Source organism: Myotis yumanensis, unplaced genomic scaffold (genome assembly GCF_028538775.1).
Source record: "Myotis yumanensis isolate MYYU_CA2020_CCGP unplaced genomic scaffold, mMyoYum1.0.hap1 SCAF_1, whole genome shotgun sequence".
Classification (NCBI taxonomy): domain Eukaryota; kingdom Metazoa; phylum Chordata; class Mammalia; order Chiroptera; family Vespertilionidae; genus Myotis; species Myotis yumanensis.
The window spans coordinates 43,997,449-44,014,147 of NW_027223752.1; positions in this window are offsets into that span (position 1 = coordinate 43,997,449).

Genomic DNA, 16,699 nt, shown 5'->3' on the forward strand with positions numbered 1-16,699 from the left:
TTACCCAAAGCAATCTATACATTCAACGCACTTCCCATTAAAATACCAATGGCCTTCTTCAAGGATCTAGAACAAACTCTCCAAAAATTCATCTGGAATAAAAAAAGACCCCGAATAGCTGCAGCGATCCTGAGAAAAAACAAAGTAGGTGGGATCTCAATGCCAGATATCAAGCTGTATTACAAAGCCACTGTTCTCAAAACTGCCTGGTACTGGCACAAGAACAGACATATAGATCAGTGGAATAGAATAGAGAGTCCAGAAATTAGCCCGAACCAATATGCTCAATTAATTTTTGACAAAGGAGGCATGAACATACAATGGAGCCAAGATAGTCTCTTCAATAAATGGTGTTGGGAAAATTGGACAGATATATGCAAGAAAATGAAACTAGACCACCAACTTACACCATACACAAGAATAAACTCAAAATGGATAAAGGACTTAAATGTACGACAGGAAACCATAAAAATTCTAGAAGAATACAAAGGCAGCAAAATCTCAGACATATGCCAAAACAATTTCTTCACTGATACAGCTCCTAGGGCAGTTGAAACTAAAGAGAAACTGAACAAATGGGACTACATCAAAATAAAAAGCTTCTGCACAGCAAAAGAAACCATCAACAAAACAACAAGAAAACCCACCTCGTGGGAAAACATATTTGCCAACGTCATATCTGATAAGGGCTTAATCTCCAAAATTTATAGGGAACTCATACAACTTAACAAAAAGAAGATAAACAATCCAATCAAAAAATGGGCAAAGGATCTAAATAGACACCTTTCAAAAGAGGACATTCAGAAAGCCAAGAGACATATGAAAACATGCTCAAAGTCACTAATCATCCGAGAGATGCAAATCAAAACAACAATGAGGTACCATCTCACACCTGTCAGAATGGCCATCATCAACAAATCAACAAACGACAAGTGCTGGAGAGGATGTGGAGAAAAAGGAACACTTGTGCACTGCTGGTGGGAATGCAGACTGGTGCAGCCACTATGGAAGGCAGTATGGAGGTTCCTCAAAAAATTGGAAATGGAACTCCCATTTGACCCTGTGATCCCACTTCTAGGAATATATCCCAAGAAACCAGAAACACCAATCAGAAAGGATATATGCACCCCGATGTTCATAGCAGCACAATTCACCATAGCTAAGATCTGGAAACAGCCTAAGTGCCCATCAGTAGATGAATGGATTAGAAAGCTGTGGTACATCTACACGATGGAATACTATGCCGCTGTAAAAAAGAAGGAATTCTTACCATTTGCAACAGCATGGATGGAACTGGAGAGCATTATGCTAAGTGAAATAAGCCAGTCAATGAAGGAAAAATACCACATGATCTCACTCATTCATGGATAATAAAGACCATTACAAACTTTTGAACAATAATAGATACAGAGGCAGAGCTGCCTCAAACTGATTGTCAAACTGCAATGGGAAGGCCAGGGAGGGTTGGGGGGGAGGAGGGAGGGGATTAAGAGATCAACCGAAGGACTTGTATGCATCCATATAACCATAACTAATGGACATAAGACACTGGGGGGTAAGGGAGGGCAGGGGTCTGTCAAGGGCGGGGGGGAAAAAAGGACACTTATGTAATACACTTTGTAATACTTTTAGCAAAAAATAAAAAAAATAAAAAAAAAAGATTTCAGCTGAAGGCTGAGGAATGGGCAGGAGTTAGCTGGATAAAGAATGAGGGAAGAGGGTTGCAAAACCAGGGAGTAGTCAGGTAATGGAGCCATATGTCCATATTCCTCTTCCACAGCTCCAAAATTATAATATTTAGTAGTAGTAGTCATAGTAGTAGTATTGTCAAGTGATTTTTATATATATGTAATGCATATTATATTTATAACTAGAGGCCTAATGCACAAAATTCTTGCACGGGTGGGGTCCCTAGGCCTGGCGTGTGATCAGGCCCATCAGAGCCAGGTTGATTGAGGCCTGAAACCCCCAGTGGGGTCAGGAGAGCTTTCAATCCCCAGAAGGCAGCCAATCAACGATTCTCTATCATCATTGATGTTTCTATCTCTATTTCTTTTCTCTAAAATCAATCAAATATATATTTTTAAAATGCAAGGTTTTTAGAGAAAGAAAGGTAGGGCAAGAGAGCTATTGACAGAAAAGGCATTTGAGATCTTGCTCACATTCAAATAAGATAACATAAGGTGGTCCTCAGGGCATGACAGGTGAGCAGTGGCAGTGGGTGGAGCAGGGCACTGCAGGCTGAGAAACAGGCTATAATGACTGGGAATGTCTGTGACAGTGACACTGAGCATGTGTTGGGGCCATCGCTGGGATCATTCATCCCCAAGAGGTTTTCATTCTGGACGGGAGGAGAAACATGGAGATCAGTGGGCCTTTCTTAGCCTAGAAGGTGAGACCGGCGGCAGGAGTGGGCTGCCCTGCTTCCCTACAAATGTAAACACACAGTGTAACTGCCAATGCCCAGCCAGCCCTGGTGGCTATGTCCTGCCACTCTCTGGCTATGCTGCGGTGCTACTGGCCAGGGAGGCTGAAGCCACGTCCCCAAGTGCAGGTAGTATACAAAGGGGTGGGCAGGAGGCCAGAAGCTGGAATTGGAACTGAGGTGGCCAGACAGTGCTGTGTCCACCATGGAGCTGGACAGGGAGCAGCTGTCGGTGTGACCGGCTTTGGAGTTGGAAGGGCTGTGCTTCTTGCATATCACCAGTGAGTTTCCAGGAGCCTGCGCAGCGCCAGCCAGGCCAGGTGGGTCCTGGGGAAGCCTTTCCCTCCTAGAGCCATTCTTCCCAGGGTGGCAGCGTTGGGCCATTTTTTTGTTTTTTTCAGTTTATTTTTTTATTGGGAAGCAAGATCTGGGCTTGCGGTTCCTGGGATCCCTGGGCGATAGCATGCGCCTCCAGGCCTCACTGCATGGCCCCTCCTCTTCCTGTGTTGAGCCTCTGGCCACTGGTGGTCAGTGCGCATCATAGCGACTGGTCAACAGGTTGTTCTGGTCATTCCACCATAATGGTCACTAGGCTTTTATCATATAGATAATTACAATAGTCAAGTGACCTGTGAGAACTATTGTAATAGGCAAGACCAAATGAGAAATGTGAGCATCTCAGAGATGCAGATGGGACAGAAGTAGTCACCAAAATCCAGAAAAGAACATTTGCACCTTAGACATCAGCCAAGAGCCAGACCATGCCCCAACACCTTGACCATGCACTCTTGACCAGGGATCCTCAAACTTTTTAAACAGGGGGCCAGTTCACTGTCCCTCAGACCGTTGGAGGGCCGGACTATAGTTTAAAAAAAAACTATGAACTAATTCCTATGCACACTGCACATATCTTATTTTGAAGTAAAAAAACAAAATGGGAACAAATATAATATTTGTATTTGCATGTGGCCCGCAGGTCGTAGTTTGAGGACCCCTGCCCTTGACCCCTGACATCCTATAAAGCCAAGGATCTTAGGTCCCCCTGAGGGGAGGAGGGGCAGCTGGAAGTAGCTATCTGAATTGACTGGGGTTAAACCTGAAAATGCTGAGAACCACTGCAGTGGCCAAGCCTATCTGCAAAGAACTCAGTGCCGTTTTCCACCCAGGCTCTTTGCCATGGGAGACGAAGGCTTGGGTTCTGTTTTGTACATCTGACGGTAACCCGTGGAGTGCTTCTGTGTGGGTATGTGTGCATTTTGCAGAAGGAGAGGGCAATGGAGTGAGGCAGCTGTTATGGAGTGTCCCCTGCATATACCTGTGACCCTGACCCTAATTGCACTGCCACGTGAAGGGAAGGATGGGGAGGACCAAGCAGAAATGTAAATAACTATGAATGCACATGAGGCAGCTTGGCAGAGTGAGGAACAGGCTGGGCACATGGCTCTGGGTCTAGAATAGCAGCCCCAGTCAGAAGGTCATCTCCAACCACAAGCCGCCCCCATCCCCACCCCCACGTGGAACTCATGCACTGGAAACCAAGGCCTGGCCTGGCCAGCCTGGATGGCTAACAAAGAGGACAAGACCTCCCCCAGGGAGTGAATTATATCCAGGCCACCATGCACTCATTGAGAGGACTCGGGTTTCTCATTTCCCCTGGCAGGCAGGGAGTTTGCAGACAGGACAACAGAGCTGCACCAAGAGCTGACAGAACCCTGGAAACTCCACCACATCCCGTGACCCAGCTGGGGGCCCTGCTGTGCCTCAGAACAGCCCAGAAAGGATGCTAGCCTTGCAGTCAGACACCAGCCTTACAACCAGCTCCCAATGTGTGCCTGGAACCAATTTCTCCCTGTGTCTAAGATCAGGGAGAATACACCTACTTCAAGGGTGCTGTGGCCGATCAGTGATATTGCTTGTGAAAGTGGCCAAGACAACAGGTATTTTCCTATCTGGAACGTGCACCTATTCCAGCCACCTATTGTACTGAGACTGCACTTATTGCAGCTTGTAATTATTTGATTATTTTGTGTTTTGACTTCATTATTGCTACTGTTATTGTTGTTTATACTCCTCAGCAGACTATAAAATCCACGAGAGCAGAGACCATAACTGTCTTGTTCACATGTGTCCCCAGAACCTAGCACATAGTAGGGATGCAATAAGAATATTTTCAATATCATTTGAATTCATTCAAAAAATAATTAGCTTTTCTTCTTCTTTTGACCCTGCGGGTAAGGCAGATATTTCTGAGCTAGCAACTAAAGCTGAGTGGTTCTCCTGGGCTGTTCACTGCAGCACTTACACCCGCAAGAGAAAGGAGCTTGAAGAAACCAGCAGACTCAGAGAATCACTAGAAACAGCTGTGGTGTTCATCTAAGGAGATGCGACTAAGTCACACTCCCAGGAGCCACTTTAGAATGAGGCAGCTAACCAGCATACTGCTGGGGGACAGAGTAGGGACTTGTGCTCTGGCCCCTCTCCCCATCCCAGGAGCATCAGCCAGGCCCTTCAGTCCTGGGGGCCGACTGAGGTGAGGGGAGGTGTGGGGGGGGGGGGAGGGGGGGGGGGCGGGGAGCAAGCTTCCAGTAATTGCAATGCTGTTTCTTCAGGAGAGGGAAGGAAAAGCATTTTCGTAATAAGCAAAGGAGAGGGAAAATCAATAAGGATGTGTGTAATGAATTTTTGTTTCCTGAAATAGTCTGGCAGGAGCCTTGCCAGGAAGAGTTAGGACTAATCAGTGACAAGATGAGAGACACAAATCCAAGAACATTTATTCAGCTCTGCAGGCTCCCCTGGTGGGAGAATGTCAGAGCAAGAATCACGGAGAGCCCAGCCTGTATCCCACAAAGACAGCAGAATTTGGACGGAGGTAACAATACTATCTATTTGGGAAGAAAGCTGTGCTTCTCTGGCTGCTCAGAATTCGAGAGGCTCTGATCAGGTTGACAAACTGTAATACTTTTTAGCTGTTTAAGTCATATACCCTTCATTCTACTGTTGGGCTACAATATAATGGTTATGAGCAGACTTCGACTCTGCCATTTACTACTCATCAATGGAGCCGTCTTGGGTAGGTTCCCTGAGATTCTTTTTCATCTTCTATAAAAAGGGGAGCTAACAGCACCCATGCTGAAAGCTGCTGTGAAGATTAAATGAGATCAATATCAACCACGGTGTCGCAGGGTAAACACTCCAAGAACTGTAGTTGTTATCACTATTGTTAACTAACCCAGCTGTGCTGAGTCCTTGTTAAGATCACTAGGCCTTTTGCCGGACTGTTTGCCCTTGACATTTGATCACCATTTTTTCATCCTAGAATGCCCTGTACCTGGCAGAACCAATCAATGTTGGCTCAATAAAACTTGAACTAAAATCTAGAAATAAAGACAAGGCGTTTTTCACTTTCATTTTCTCCTTTGAACATCTCATTGTTCCTGTGTGTGCGCGTGCCAGCGCACGTGTGTGTGTGTGTGTGTGTGTGTGTGTGTGTGTGTGTATACTTCATCATTTCATCTGAAAAAATGGAGGGAATTCCCTTACCGGGATTTTAAGTGTCTAACAACTCGCTCACTGATGACAGTGCAATTAGCCTTGTATTAACACTTCTTACACCACTCGGAAGCATTTCATTTCTTATCATAATTATTTGTAAGGCAATAAAGTGGTTCTGAACTGCACTATCATCATTTTATTAATTCCTGTAACTACATTTAAAAATTAATTTGACTGAGGCACAGTTTACATGTAATCATATAGATACTCTCTATCAGTGTAGTGATCTTGATAAATGTCTATTGTGTAACTTGTGTAACTACCACCTGAATCGAGATGTAGCAATTTTTTAAAAATATATTTTATTGATTTTTTACAGAGAGGAAGGGAAAGGGACAGAGAGTTAGAAACATCGATGAGAGAGAAACATTAATCAGCTGCCTCCTGCACACTCCCTACTGGGGATGTGCCCGCAACCAAGGTACATGCCCTTGCCTGGAATCGAACCTGGGACCCTTGAGTGTGCAGGCCGACGCTCTATCCACTGAGCCAAACCGGTTAGGGCGAGATGTAGCAATTTTTTAAACAGGCTCCCTGGTGCCCCTTCCCAGTCAATCCTACCTCCACCTCCAGCCCTAGACAACCATCAACATATCCATTGAAGATTAGATGTCTTTTCTAGTTTTCACTAAATGCAAACATACCATAAGTAGTCTTTTTATAAAACATGTTTTTATGGATTTTTAGAGAGAGAGGAAGGGAGAGAGATAGAGAAACAAAAACACTGATGAGAGAGGAACATCATCAATCAACTGACTCCTGCATGTACCCCACCAGGAATCAAGCCCTCAACTGGGCATATGCCCTGACAGGGAATGGAACTAGTGACCTCTTAACTCCTAGGTTGACACTCAACCTCTGAGCCACACCAGCCGGGCACTATAAGTAGTCTTAGTTCTGACCTCATTTGATAACATAATGTGTTTTATATATTCATTCATTTGGTTGCTTGTATCCATAGTACATTCCTTTCTATTGCTAAATGGTATCCCATTGTATGAATATAACACATTTTTAAAAATCTATATTGATGAACATGTTGCGTTGTTTTTGATTTTTTATTATTATGGCTAAAGCTGCTCTAGATGTTCATGTACAAGTCTTTTTTGACACATTTTCATTTCTTTTTGGTAAATACCTGGGAGTGGTATTGCTGGGTCATATGACAAGCATACGTTCAATAAGGCCCTGTTAAACCATTCCACCAGCAATAAGAGTTCTTATGGCCCCATATATTCTCAAACTACTTGGACTTGTTTGAAATGTGACTACATTTTATATTTACATTTTAAATTAGTCATTGTCCCAATTTACTTGGATTTCCTAGACTTTATTTTTCTTTCCCAATCTTTCCCTAATTTCTAGAACCTCTACTCTTCCATTTAGTGTCTCTGAAGGGCAGAAAGTTAAAGTGTTTATTATTAAATTCTAGAACTTAAATACGTTTTTAAAGTACCCATATGAAAATGACCTAAGTGTACATCAAAGGATGGATGGATAAAGAAGATAGGAGAATATATATATATATATTCATTATATTACTTAGCCATGAGAAAGAATAAAGTCCTACCATTTGTGACAACACAGATGAGCCTTGAGAACAGTAAACTAAGTGCTGTATCAGAGAAAGACAAATATTGTATGAGCTCACTTACATATGAAGCCTAAAAAAAACAAGCTTGTAGCAACAGAGTAGAATGGTGGTCACCAGGGATTAGGCAATGGGGAAATTGAGGAGATGTTGGTCAAATGGTACAGACTTACAACTAGAAGATGAATAGTTCTGGAGATCTAAAGCACAGCATCCTGAATATAGTCAACAATAGTGTTATAAACTCTGAAGTTACTAAGAATCTAGGTCTTAAAGGTTCTCACCACAAGGCCTAAGCGACTGTCTGACCGTTCGACCATCCGACCAGTAGCTATGATGCACAATGGCCACCAGGGGGCAGATGTTTCCGACTGGCAGCTATGATGCACACTGACCACCAGGGGGCAGACGCTCAATGCAGGAGCTGCAGAGCCGTGGTGACTTGGCAGCTGCAGTTCTCGGGTGATGCACCCGGAACCATAGAGGAGGGAGCCCGATTCCCGGGTGTGTTATCCGAGAACCGCCCTCTTACAATCTGGGACCCCTCGGGGAATGTCAGAGAGCCAGTTTTGCCCCTATCTCCACAGGCCAGGCCGAGGGACCCCACTGGTGCACGGGTCCTTCAGTAGTTATATAATGTGATAGAGGTGTTAGCTAACTCTACGGTAGTAATCCTACTGTAATATATAAATGTATCAAATCAACATGTTGCATAACTTAAATTCACACAAGGTTATATGTCAATGATATCTCAATTAGAATAAAATAAAAGTGCTCAAAAGATGCCAGAAGCTCACCTGCCAGAACAAGTTCTTCCCTATCAGGATTCCTCTTGTTTATTTCACTATAACCCACACATGCAAATATAGAATCTTTCCTGTCTTAGAATCTTTCCTGTCTTTGTGAAAATGTGGCCCATAATAATTTATTTACAGCAGACAAAAGAAAGAAAAAAACAATAGCTTTTCTTTATACACTAAACTATTAGTTTCTCAGACCCTCTTTTCAATAACCTCTCAGAATGTGGACTTGTCTGTCATTTCATGTCATGTCCTTCTCTCTGGGTTTGTTTTCAGCTACTCGTTTCACAAAAGCCGACCACTGTCTCTATAAACAGGTTCATTGCTTCATGAAATATAAATTGTCTGGGCTATGTTTTATTTAATGCTATTAATTCCTGTCTTAGAAAATAAAACCTCAATCTGTAGCAGAATGAAAGAAGCACACAAGGTATTTCATTACCAGACTTTGACTTAAAAAATTTTTTAAAAAACTTCATACACTTTTAAAAAAATAAAATAAAATAATTTCAAAAACCTCATAACACTTTAAATTCCAAGATTTCAACATAACCAAGCTCTTTCTAGGATTAAAAAAAAAATTTAAGAGACAACAAATTTTTAAGATGTAAACACCAAGATCTCTTTTAAAGATGTGCAAATGATTTCTTAAGAAAGGCAAGTAATGGTGTCTCTTAGACTCTGAGGTTCCAGAACATGTTTGGATGGTCAGATTATATTCCTTGAGTAGATCACAATTATTTTCCAGACCCCATATATAACAAAATGCAAACCCTTTCTTTTTAACCAAACACTTTCCCAGTTTTAAAACTAAGTCATTTAAGGAAGATGTTTGTGCCATGATTCTTTTCTACTTAGGTCATTAAATGTTGTATGCCACCAATTCTTTGATTCTTTTGGAAGCCATTTGTAAGGACTTCTCTACGTCCTTTTTCTTAGAAACAGAACATTTTTATTGTCAGGGTAAATTAACTCAAACATCAGAAGTCTCAGGTTCGTGTGGAAACGCCGAGCCCAGGAGGTTTGGGTGAGTTATGAACCTGGTAGGACGCATTCTCTGCCACCCCCAGCAATCAGTGCCTTTTCCAGCGACAGCAATGCAATGGTCAAAAGCTGCGGGAGACAATGAGGCGAGTCTCTGCCACAGGCAGGTGATCAATAATGTTGTCAGCCTCTTCTTAAGGTTTGGAAGAATAGGGGCTCCTTAACACTCCAGTAAATGAACAAAAACAAACACCTCCACTACAAAAGCAAAACACTACACATCCAAGCATGGAATTGCTCACAAATGTGAAAGGGTTTTGTTTTTGTTTGTGTTTTTGCATTTAAAGGAAGGTGTGATGAGGAAATCACTGTGGATGGTACAAATATATCATTGCCTAGAAGATTATGAAAGGCTTACTTATAAAAGAGAAAATGATACACTGTGCTATACATTCATTAAAATATATATGCCACAAGGATAGTCGATGCCCTGACCAGGTTTTAAGTGTGACTCATAGACCACCTGTTTCAGAGTCCTAGGATGAACTTATAAAAATGATTCCTGGGCCCACCTCAAATCTACAACTCCACAGGTGAATCTTATGCACGCTAAAGTTTGAGAACAATGCAATAAATAATGTCCTCAAAGTTATTTTGGTAGCCAGCATAATGGCCCCCAAAGACATTCACATACTAATTCCAGAACCCATGACTATGTTACCTTACATGACAAAAGGTTATGGGTCCCGACACAGGAAGCATAACCTGGATTATCCAGAGTGCCAATCTAATCACACGAATCCTTGAAATGGAGAAACATTCCCAGCTGCACGCAGAGATGCACTGTGTGAAGAACTTGATCTGTCAGTGCTGGCTTGGGGGAGGCGGCCATGAGCCAAGAATGTGGGCAGCCCTAGACGCTGGGAATGATCCTCAGGTACAGCCAGCAAGAAATGAGAACCCTGTTCTACACCACAGGGATGGAATTCTACCAAGGACCTGAATGAGCAAGAAAGGAGTCTCCTTTGAAGTCTCCAAAAAGAAGACCCTAGTGACACTTTGTGAGACTTACACCTTCTGATTTCTAGACCTGTAGTATAATAAATGTGTGTGGTTTAAGACACTAAGTAATTTGTTATGGCAAGAATAAGAAAGTAATACTTATAATCAATCCTGACCCATGTTAGAGGAGGAAAGAGGAGCTATGAAACAGTATATATAATATATAAATTATATATATATATGTATATATATATATATATATATATATATATATATATTATATACTAGAGGCCCGGTGCACAAAAATTTGTGCACTCTGCGGGGGGGGGGGGGGGGGGGTCCCCCAGCCCGGCCTGTGCCCTCTCACAGTCTGGGACCCCTCAGGAGATAATGACCTGCTGGCTTAGGCCTGCTCCCGGGTGGCAGAGGGCAGGCCCAATCCCTAAGTGCAGCCCCTGGTCAGGCTCAGAGCAGGGCCGATTGGGGAGTTGGGGCACTGCCCCGTCATGCACAGAGCAGGGCGGATCAGGAGGTTGCGATGCCACCCTCAGTCACGCTCAGGGTAGACTGATTGGGGGGTTGGGGCAGCTCCCCCTGTTATACTCAAGGCAGGGTCAATGGGGAGGTTTCGGCGCCACCCCCTGTCACGCACAGAGCAGGGCCGATCAGGGGGTTGGGGCGCTGCCCCGTCACTCACAGAGCAGGGCCAATCAGGGGGTTGGGACGCTGCCCCCTGTCACTCACAGAGCAGGGCCAATCAGGGGGTTGGGGCACCGCCACTGTCACACTCGGGGCAGGGCTGATGAAGAGGTTATGGTTCTACCCTGTCACACACAGAGCAGGGCCGATCAGGGGGTTGGGACGCTGCCCCCTGTCACTCACAGAGCAGGGCCAATCAGGGGGTTGGGGCACCGCCACTGTCACACTCGGGGCAGGGCTGATGAAGAGGTTATGGTTCTACCCTGTCACACACAGAGCAGGGCCGATCAGGGGGTTGGTGCGCTGCACCCTGTCACACACAGAGCCGCAGGGCAATCTGGGGATTGGGGAGCTCCCCCCCCATCAGGCACAGAGCAGGGCTGATCAGAGGGTTTGGGCGCTGCCCCCTGTCACGCTGATCCCAGTGCCGGGAGCCTCGCTGCTCCGCTGATCCCGGTGCCGGGAGGCATATTACCCTTTTACTATATAGAATAGAGGCCTGGTGCACGGGTGGGGGCCGGCTGGTTTGACCTGAAGGGTGTCCTGGATCAGGGTGGGGGTCCCCACTGGGGTGCCTGGCCAGGCTGGCTGAGGGGCTGAGGGGTGTTTTCCCACTGGCAGTTGACTAAAAGCTCCCAACCGCTCCTTGTTTTCTTTCTTTCTTTTTTTTTTATTCTGGGCCAGCTTTAGCTCTGAGGCCTCGCTGCTGAAAACATGGATACAATGTTGCGGTCCCGGGCTGACTGAAAGCCGTTTTGTTTAGCTTCTTATTTGCAACATAGTAATAGTTGCTTAGAGTTGCAGTTGAGAGTCCAGCAAGTGAGGCGGGGAACGTTGCAGTCTTCAGTCACTGCAGCAAGCCTCATGTTCGCTTCCAGCTGCCTGGCTGCCGGCCGCCATCTTGGCTGACAGTTAATTTGCATAAGGATACGCTGATTAGCCAATGGGAAGGGTAGCGGTCATACGCCAATTACCATGTTTCTCTTTTATTAGTGTAGATATATAACTATCTTATAACATATTATATTTATTTATGTATACTAGAGGCCTGATGCACAAATTCAAGCACAGGTGGGGTCTGGCTGGCCCACTCTGATGGGGGCCCATCTGGCCCAGCCAGTGGGGGTGAGGGACCACACATGGTTAGCTGGCCGGCTCTGCCCCTGATTGGGGTGGGGAGGGGTGATTGGGGGCCTGACTAGCCGGAGGTGGGGGCCAATTGGGGCCCAGATGTCATTTGGATGCATTATCATTTGGATGCAGTGCGCATCATAGCCTCCAGTTGTTCTGGTCATTCTGGTCATTGTGCCATTCCAGTTCCTGGACTTTTATATATATAGACTAGAGGCCTGTTGCATGAAGAAATTTGTGCAATAGACCTTCCTTTCCCCTGGCTGCTGGCACCGGTTTGCCTCCAGCACCCGGGGCCCAGGCCTTTGCTCTAGCTGAGTTCTGGCCGGAGCCGGCCCCGGGTCTGTCAGACCTCGCTGCTCCACCAGCCCCGGAAACGTCAGGCCTCGCTCCACAGCTTGGAGCCTACATATGCAAATTAACCGCCATCTTTGTTGGTGGTTAATTTGCATATCATGCTGATTAGCCAATGGGAGGTGTAGCGAAGGTACAGTCAATTACCATGTTTGTCTATTATTAGATAGGAGGATAACTGTATATACTATCACTATACCATATATCACATACTGTCTAACTATATATAAAGGTCATATTATATAATTGCATATTCTATTACATTTCATAACTGTATATTTTATACACACAGAGAGAGAAATACACAGAAATGTTAGTTGTCTTTAGAAATTGTTGTGCTTTTATTTTTCAAAAGTTTGCATGACAAATATGTATTAATTTTATAATCAGAAAAAGTTACTCAAAATTTAAGTAAAAAGAGGTGAATATGAGTTGGACTTAGCCCGGGGAAGGGGATCCCTGAAGATCAAGTTCAGCCTCCAGGCATTCTGCTTCCTGAATGTGGCTCTTGGGCCATCTGTATGTGAACCCAAGCTCATTTACCTTCTCCTCTTTGATTCCAGAGACAACATTAGGGACTTGATTACTTACAACACCTGTTCTTCATGGGAAAGCAGCCCAGACAACTGATTAGATTATTTTTAATCTCTCATTTAGAAAGCCCAAGTTGCTACAACTGGTATTCTGTCCAATTGGATGAACACAATCAACATGTTAGCCAGAAGATTCAGTAATTGCTGTTGCTGGAATATATTAATAGCTCAGACAAAGGTATAGCATTTTAAGTTCATGACATTCATGGTTGACTATGCCAAGCAGAAAGGGAAAAATACCAAGTAGATTCAAATCTCATTTGATGGATGGAGGAAAACGAAATATCTATTAGCATGAACACAAAGTATAGTATAAAAATAAAGTAAAATTTCTACTAGAGCTATTGAATCCTGCAGAGTGTAAGTCAAAGGTAGTACAGGAGGATGTGTTGCTACCTGTTCACTGAACCAGACCCCTCAAGGCAAATCTGAGTCTCAGCGATGTCTGCCTTTAAATAACGATGAGCCAGAATGACAATTTGCTAATTTGAGTGAAAAATTCATTTTGTATGGGGGCTGTAATAACACCAATCCATGGATATCTGAGCAGAGAGATCCAGGTTCAAGTCTTGGCCCCTACACTTGATTGCTAGGTGACCTTGGGTAGACCTTGATCCCAAGGTTTAAGCCTCGGTTACTTCTTCTATAGAAAAAGTTATAACGGCATCTTATTGAAGTGTTTTACATTAAGTTAGATAATGCATCCAAATGACATATGGGGAGAGCTCATGAAATGTTAGCCATTTCTATCCCATTTTGTAGATGAAGCTCAAAAAGGTACAGTAATTTGCCCCAAATCTCAGAGATAGAAAATGGATGCAAATCCAAGTGACCTGACTCCTCATATACAAATCATAGATAATGAGAGAAAAGATAGGAAGAAATTCCATATTATTGGAAGGAGACTGGAATGTATTCTCATTTCTGCAATATGTATAGTCAATCCTGACCCATGCCAGGGAGGAAACAGAAGTCTCTCCTTCATGATTGGAAGCCACCTGAATCAAAGGCTGTCATATTCAGTTGTGCAAGCTGCTCACTATACAACTCTTTGAGAGCTCACATAGGCAGCAGCCTTAAAGGTAACTGACTCATGAACTGTAGAACCATTGTTATGCACTGGGAACTAAGAGGGCCCTGGGAGTGAGAAGCTAAATTGCAGAAGCTATATAATGTCAGGAATGCATGCAAGTATGATCAAAATTTTCTATGATTCCCAGAGGCACAGGGAATAGCACTCAGTAGGACTGCCACTTCTTTCTGTGGCGCTGAACAGTTCTCCCTGCAGAGAGGACAGAGCACTTTTGTGCATGTTTCCATAATGCCAGTTGTTACTTTGGCAGTGCTTAGTCACTGTTAAAAGTTTGAAATAGCTCCAGGGCCAAAACCTTACAATAGGATTCTGAGGCATGAAAGAAATGCTGTGCATGGTGAAATGATTTCAAGGGAAATCTTCTAGGAAATGAGAACATGCCAGTCGTCAGCATTCCCTAGCAGTTAGGGCTGGGTGGGCTGTCCACCCGTGGGCCTTGGAGCTCAGCCTCGCCCTCATCATAGTGTGAGCACATCTGTCTGTGTCCTGGTAGCTTCCCCAAGCTGGGAGGCTGCTGAGAGCCCAGAAAGACTGTGTGACTCATCCCTGCATTTCTGCTGCCTGGCACAGAGCAAGGTATCAACACATATTCAATGAATGAATGAATTTATAATTTCTTGAAGAGGCCTATCTGATTATGAATAGACCCCATATTGTAGAAATTCCTTTGAGAAACTGAATTTTTGGCAAAAATGAGTCAGAGTGACTTGCCTGTCCCCGGTCTGATGCGAAAAAGCTCTTTCTCCCGCCCCACAGTGAGCAAAGGAAGGCCAGGAACTAGAAGAAAGTGCCCTCAGGACTCGAGGATTCTCACCATATTGGCTCATCCTAGTCTAGTGCAAGGAGACCTATCCTAGTCCTCCCTTGGAATTAGGCAGGAGGTGGGTGGTCCCCAAAGTCTTCCAGAACCATCCCCAGAGCTATTCTTTCCATTGTCCCTTTGAGGAAGGGGATGTAACAAGCTTTGGGCCTCCTGAAGTCTGTCAGATGCAGGCAGAACCATTATTTACACTGTGTTCAGTTGCCTTTCCCCCACTCTTCAGGCACTCCAATATATATATATTATATTTTAAAACCTTAGTCTTTACATTATGTTTCCCCAGTAAAGCCACAAAGATGCCTCCATCCTGTTAGGTTCTTGGCATATCATTTGAAATTCCTCTCCCAACCTCCCAGCCTCCCAAATAATAAGTAACCAAATAATAAGATTGTCGCCCAGGGTGAGATTTCATCTGGGCAATGAAGTGTGCACACCTAGGGCTTTGATTTAATTCTTATGGACTAAGCTGATTAAGTGCTGAGCAGTTTAGAATCTTCTATAATTTTATTAGATTTCAGAGATGAAATGAAAGGAAGCCTGACCAGAGACAAAAACAGCCAAATCCGGCCGAATGGACGGTTCCTTGGGGCTAGCTTCCAGGAGTCAAGTGCTCAGTAATACATACAAAGCGTGGCTCTCTGAACAATGGGGATAAAATTTCAATGTGAAAATAACTGTTGTGGTGCCAGGAAATACAGTGACATGCTTTTGTCTTGAAGCATCATGCTTTTGCTTTAATGAAACCATAGATTATTGATTCTCAGACTCGGGGAACGTTGTCTTAATGGATATGGTCTCGCGTTATATTACTACTACAGCCATTAGCTCGTGCAACTAAAAGCAAATGACTTCACCTCCCTGTGCCTTCTCTCCCTGGAACCTGTCTCGCAGAATTTAGAAAAATGAGGACATTCAAGTAAGAAAACATTTGTGTCCACATGTAAAGGAGGCAATAAAAGTCGAATGTGCAACTGCTCTTTGTGCTTCTTGCTGGTTTCCTGGGGGTCAAGATTCCTTTGGCAACATCATCTTAATAATATCTCAACAAACACAAAAATGTCACTGATGTGCCTATCACTCCTGGCTCAATCCTGAGACAGTCTTTCCTCTCTTCCCCTCTTCTTAAGCCACACTATGCCTCTCAACGTTACTCTCATGCAGATCTTTCCCAGGCCTCTCATTTACAGCCCTAATATCTCATCCTCTCTTGAGTTTCATATCTCCAGTTATCCATGGGATATCTCCACTTGGGTATGAAAAAATTAATAAGCCAAGAACTACTTCACCACTCTCCTCTCCTAATTTCTTCTTCCATCAGTGGTGAGAGGTTCTCCAGGCTCAGAAATCCATTCTTCTTCACCCCCAACATCAGATCAATCACCATGCCCTACTCATTTTCTTTGCTATTAATATTTTCCTTTTTATTTCTTTAGTTTCGCTCTTAATCCAGGACTCATTAACTTATCTGTAGTTTTTTTTTCTAATTCCCTTCCATGTTGTCCTGATTCCTCTGATCTCTACTATTATTCTCCACACAGCTGCTAACTCAACCAGACAGAACTTTCCTCGTGTCCTTCATATAAACTCTGATTTCCACAGTGGGGCTTTGACATTACCTCTGTTCTGTTTATTCCATCAGCTTTATAAGCTTCTTC